Source organism: Seriola lalandi, unplaced genomic scaffold (assembly GCF_002814215.2).
Source record: "Seriola lalandi dorsalis isolate HSWRI2012SDOR001 ecotype SW California unplaced genomic scaffold, Sedor1 jcf7180002054887, whole genome shotgun sequence".
NCBI lineage: Eukaryota > Metazoa > Chordata > Actinopteri > Carangiformes > Carangidae > Seriola > Seriola lalandi.
This window is the reverse complement of record NW_019525439.1, coordinates 608870-615170: the sequence shown is the minus strand read 5'-3', so window position 1 is coordinate 615170 and position 6301 is coordinate 608870. Positions and strand designations below refer to the sequence as shown.

General features: G+C 40.0%; 1 pseudogene; it reads right to left on the bottom strand.

Moving 5' to 3' along the window:
• LOC147817800 (uncharacterized) overlaps positions 1-463 on the bottom strand; it is a 2336-nt pseudogene extending 1873 nt beyond the window's left edge.
• Between the last annotated feature and the right edge of the window lie 5838 nt (positions 464-6301).

Sequence of the window (6301 nt, the reverse complement as noted above, 5' to 3'; positions counted from 1 at the left end):
ATGGGCCAGAGCCCAAAATTTCACTTGTCGGTACCACTCAAGGTGACCAAACTTACTTATGATTTTTGAAAAGATCTATGTCTGTAGATGATATTTTGGTATGAAAACCCTTCCTGAGTGGCAGCTGTATCATAGTTATGAGCTCATGAAGTTACCCACCCCCTTCAGAAAATTACATTTTAGCCGCTGGTGCATATCCTGGTTTAGACTCATGTACAGGACATCTGTCAATGTTTCACAATATTGTCTTTGGTATCATTTTAAAGGGGACCGTTTAAGCTTTCAGTCAAGCTAAGATGTGAATCTTTCTGACCAACATAGAGGTCACTGTAGCTCTGTAAACTATACACAACACACATTTTTGCACAATTTTCGCCTAAATGATATACTATCTTTTAGCCCTGTGCCATCTAGGAACAACAGAGACACAAAATAAAAAAAACTGGAATACTCACAGGACCATAAGGATTCAGGAAATGTATAATATGCCTATAATATGATTGTGAGCCTTAAACTTGAAGGGCATCATTAGGCTCCTATGAAACTATAACTAGACAGCCACTGGTCTTTATCATGCAAATACGGGAGATAAAGGACACCACAATGAGATAAGGAACCAACTGAGTTTTATAAACAACATTATAAACATAACAATATTGTAAACAAAATTAACATTGTTATTAACGGGAATATGTCAAGATCTGATTATAGTTAGGCTATCAAGTTCTGTGTGTAGGGTGACCAAGTACAGAATCATCACATAATGTCACTCAAACTGCTCGTCTCTCTCGTCATCTGACCCACTGAGTTCAAAGTCGGATTCTGGATCATCCTGCAGTTTTTGGTTGCTGCAAGTCTGTAACCTGCACATGTGTGTGCATGCCGGTCCATTTGATAAGCACGTGCAGCTTGGCATTTTGCATGAACGCACACATTTGCATGTTAGCAGTTCCAAGACTACATCTGGGGCAGGTGGGGAGCGCATCCAGTTAATGGCCAGCTTGTCCTCATCTTCTTTCCATCCATGCCCTGTAGGACTTGGCACCACAATCTTTTCAAAAATCATGAGTAAGTTTGGTCACCTTGAGTGGTACCGATATCTGGTCTGGCTCATGGACTAAGTCCATTGCGGTACTTGTGACCGCAGGGCGGAGAGAGGTATAAATGCTCAGAAATCCTTTGTCTTTTATTGTAGCACCTTATGGGCTTCAGAAAATATTAAAAACACATATATATGAAAAGTCATGAGCTGAAAGGCTTGTAGCTTTTATTTAAACAGTTTTTTTACATTTTAACAACCCAAACGGTCTGTCAGACCGTCTCTGCGGTTCTAGTGTTAAAGGACTTCTTTATCTTTAAATCCCAGGTTGTATGCCGACAACAAAGATTGGTTTAAACTGGCCCCATCTTCCCAAGTCCCAAGTAGCCACAGTGATTTAATATAAAGAAATTGATTTCTTTATATTTATTGATTTTAAGTGAACATATAGAAAATAAATACTGAGTTTAGGCTTCAAGGTGGACTAAAGCCAACATAATAAACATAATGACCCTGCCTGGAAAGTAAACAACTAATCTAACCAAAGGAAAACAAATGACAACAAACTTTCCCTAACTAAATGAACAGGAGAAAACAAGAGAAACAAAACTGGCAGCCCACCCTTACTACTCAAATGAATGTAAGAACTACACAAAGCTGAGTCACTGCAACAGCGTGGCCAGTTGGGAGAGGAGGAGAATGAGACGACGCCGGCGGCCATCTTGGCTATTTATATATCATGTGACCAGGGGCTGCAGCCACATACACACACAAAAAATAGACCAACTACAATAATATGACCGCGGTCATAACACAACCTACAAAAACTCTTCTTCCAACCTGCGCAAGCATGTACAGGTAAGATAACCGCACTTGAAGCTAAATAACGTTACATGCAATTAATCATGGAACCATGCAATCAATAACTTTACTCAATCGTGGCATGCTAACATCAGTGTTAGCAGCCAGTTAGTGCTAGCTAACGTTAGCTGACTTGGTGGATATGTGCTCTATAACTAAAGTCAGAGTTGAATGGACTCCTTAATTTCACCCAAAATGATGCTAATATTGCTATGATATGTGTTGGAAATTGCTCGTATTATCAGGTCTCTACGGTGCGAGCATTTCACTCGCATTTGCGTCAAAAAAAAAAAATCAATGTGCGAACCGTGAAAATGATTTTGGCGCACAGTGTTCGAGCAAATATCACAAGTGAAGTAACCATCACAACCATAGACTGTGATCGGATTATATGCCATCACTGCATGCCACACAGGTTTGTGTTAAGAGACAATCTTTTAACGTGTACTCAGTGATTGTGATTGTACTGCTGTTTACTGAGGTGCAGTATTTTGTGTTCACCACAGTGTGGCGCAAGTTTATAGAACAGGGGTTCATGCTGCGTCATTAAGTTCAGAGTTCATCCCTGCATTTTTGATGACAACATGTGAGGTTGTTTTGTCTCAAATAAATATGCCAAAGAGGCTAAAGACAGACAAGGAGAAAGCCACAGCTGCAGCCATCCTTCTGCCAAAATTCAAGACTACTTGGACTGAGAAGGCAAACATCATAGAAGCAGGTATGATTTTCATCACTTATTATTATTATTATTATTATTATTATTATTATTAATAATAATAATAATAATATTAAAGGTTATCATTTGGATTATTGATGGGGGATGTATAAACTACATAGTCAGTGTATCACCTACTGTAGATGCTGGTCACACACAGTTTGGAGAAGAGGAGTCTCCTCTTCTTCAGCATAGAAGCAAAGCAGTGTACTGCTGTGCACAGGGCGACCAACAAAACATTTAGCCACTTTAAAAAAGGCTTTGACCAATATCATACAGTACATGCAACGAAATAATGAGCTTGTCTACATGAGTGTAGAAAGTGTTTTGGTTTTTGTAATGGCAACATTATGCTGAATTAAGTTGCCACATAAATGAAAGCCTCAATGTCTGATATATTCTGTGTTTTGTGTGTATTTGTCACTTAACACAGGTTTGGCCTATGTGAAGCATCACATTGAGCACATGACAGAGGATGAGATGGAGCATGTCGGCCACTCATCAGACGAGGACGATTTCTTCTCCTCACTGAAGCCCAAAAAGTCAAAAGGCACAAGTGAGCTAGATGGGTTCCTTGCCTGTGTCTCAGGCAAAATGGACCTACTGAACTCTTTTCCTCTCATCAAAAAGCTCTCTCTCAAACTCAACACTGGCCTACCTGCTTCTGCTGCTTGTGAGCGTCTCTTCAGCTGTGCTGGACTGCTGTTCACTGCAAACCGAGCTAGAATGAACAACCAGTTATTAATTCTTAGGGTTCACTTACTTTTTCCACTGCCATTTTGAATGTTGAATGAGTGTGTTCAATAAAGACATGAAAGATCAGATTTTTTCTTGTGTTATTATTTTAGACACATTATATTTGTCAATACCCTTGACTTAGATGAAGATCAGATCAGATTTTATGACAAATTTATTCAGAAAACCATGACATTCCAAAGGGTTAACATACTTTTTCTTGCCACTGTATATCATATTGTTATAAAAATAAATCCAAATGCATTTCTACATTTACATAGTTAATTAAATTAACTATGGGCCATAGTTAATTTAATCCAAATGCATTTCAACATTTACATAGTCAATTAAATTAACTATGGGCCATAGTTAATTTAATTGACTTTGTAAATGTATAAATGCATTTGGAGTGGCGGCTGGCAAATATTGGGCGCTCGGGCGCCGCCCTCCATGATGGAAAGTGATTTTTAAATGTTTTTATTTTTTCCAAAATAATCGTTCAAAATAATAATTACTGCTTATTCTACAAATAAATGTGTTTTGAATTATCAAGACCGAGCCATATATATATATAATATAAACCATTATTTACGGGGTAATGTGTGTCCACGGTCATTTCCCCTCTCTCCTGGGGCGCCAGAGAAGTCGCCCCAGCTGACTGCAGCAGCTCAGCCAATGGTAGACTGTTGCTGAGACAAAAAAACACATAGCAACGGGTTATTTAGCCAATTAGCGTCATCAAATTTGATAAGCTTGGGGCGCCCCAAGCCTATGAGTATCTTAGCAACCAGAAACAAGTGTGGGAAATCGAGATGGCGGCCTCAAGTAGACAAGAACAAGAACACGCAGAGCTTCAGCTACCCGTAAATTCTGTAAAACCGCTCTTGCTAAACCACTTCGAAAGGAGAACTTTAGGGGAAAAACTTCGTGTTAAAGAACTTGGACCTGAGAAGCCTGGTCTGAATTTAACACAGCAGACACAGGAGAAAGGTAAAACGTACCAGAGGAGCTTCTCTCTGAACTGGTATGACATGAAGGCTTGGCTAACTGGATGTAGTTTTGCAAATGCAGTATTCTGCTCCCGTGTTTACTTTTTAAAATGCCGGGGACAGATATTGCATGGGCTGTAACAGGAGTTAGAGACCTAAAACATTTATCAGAGCGGATTAAAAAACATGAATAGTGGAAGGTGCACATGAACAACGCCGTCAAGCTAGCCGTGCTAGGCAGGACTAGCATAGCTGCGCAGCTGGATGAAGGACACAGGATTGCAGTGAGAAAAATCAACGAAGGGGTGGATAAAAATAGACATATTTAATCAAAAATCATTGATTGTGTGAAATACTGTGGAGCTTTTGAGTTGGCATCGCAAGGCCACGATGAGACAGCATCGTCCGACAACCCCAGCATTTTCCGGTGATTAGTCGGAAGGTGTTAGAGGAGCACCTGAAGACCGCCACTGTCTTTAAAGGCACCTCAAAGACAGTTCAAAACCAACTTTTGGACAGTATGCTGACGGTTCTTCGAGACTGCATGTTGGAGGATATACAAAGGGCAGATTATCTGGCTATTCAGGCAGATGAAACAACAGACACTGCCACTCATTGTCAGCTGGTGCTTGTGCTACGTTACATTGAACCAAACGCAACCGCTGACACAGTCGCCACTGCGGTGTTGGAAAGGCTGAAGACTATTCCTCCTGAAGGACAACGGGGAAAACTAATGGCCCAGGTCTATGACGGAGCTGCCGTGATGAGAGGAGCCACAGGTGGCGTGCAGCGCAAGGTTCAAGACGTGTACGGGAGTGCCCACTACGTTCACTGCTATGCTCATCAGCTGAACTTGATAATGCAGCAGGCAACATCCCACATCACCAAGGTCGGCCCTTTTTTTCAGATCTGGGTGGATTTGCTGCATTTTTCTCCAGGTCATCCAAGCGAACTGCTGTCCTTGATCAAGTGGTGGGACACAGACTTCCTGGAGCTTCAACAACAAGGTGGAACTTTCACAGTCCTGCTGTTAACACCATTTATGAGCACAAGGATGACCTCCTGAAGGGTTTTCAGACCATCAGAGAGAAAGGTGAATTTGATGCAACAACTGTGAGAGAGGCTGGGGGTTTTGAGAGAATGCTGGAAGATAAAGATTTTTGTTTTTTCCTGGCATCTTTTCACAAGATCATGGCACATGTAGACATGCTGTTTAACCAGCTGCAGAAGAGGAACATGGACTCTGTCTACATCACAGGAGTCATTCAGAGGTTCACCAACAGCATACAAGCTATCAGGTAGGCTATGTCATTTTTCACATTGACTGATATAATGTTTATGAAAAGAACAAACATAAATTACGTGTCTGAACACAGTAGAAAACATCTCTTATCATTCCCATTATCTGTCAAACTGTTTATTTCTAAAGGGCAACTGAATAATTATCTTTTATCCCAAAAACAATGGTATCTTTTCGTTTGGGTTCTTTTATTGGGGTAGTTAGTGAAAGCTTCTGGCACATACAGCCCCACCTAAAATATTTTTCACCAGCCACCACATATTTAAATTAACTTAATTTAGATAGGTTTTTTTAATGGCTTAAGCACCAGGTTGCAATTAGGTTTTTGAAGATGAATAAACTTCGTTTTGATGAAATTTTGTGTATGTTTAGTTTTTGGCTTTTAAGATCATTAGTTTTAAAACATAAATACATTGATACCATGTATACACTCTAATTTGAATGACACACAGTGATATTATGACATCATAGTAAAATTCTAGAAGTGTCATTACTGCATGTCATACAGAATTTCTCTGCAACAGATCGTACAACAAATCACTCAGTAGTTGACACAGCAGAGAGACACAAGTAGTTTACTTTCAGTTCGACAGCTCCAGTTTGACAGTTTAAGTTTGACAGTTCAAGTTTGATAGCTCAAGTTTAACATTGACAAAACTTTT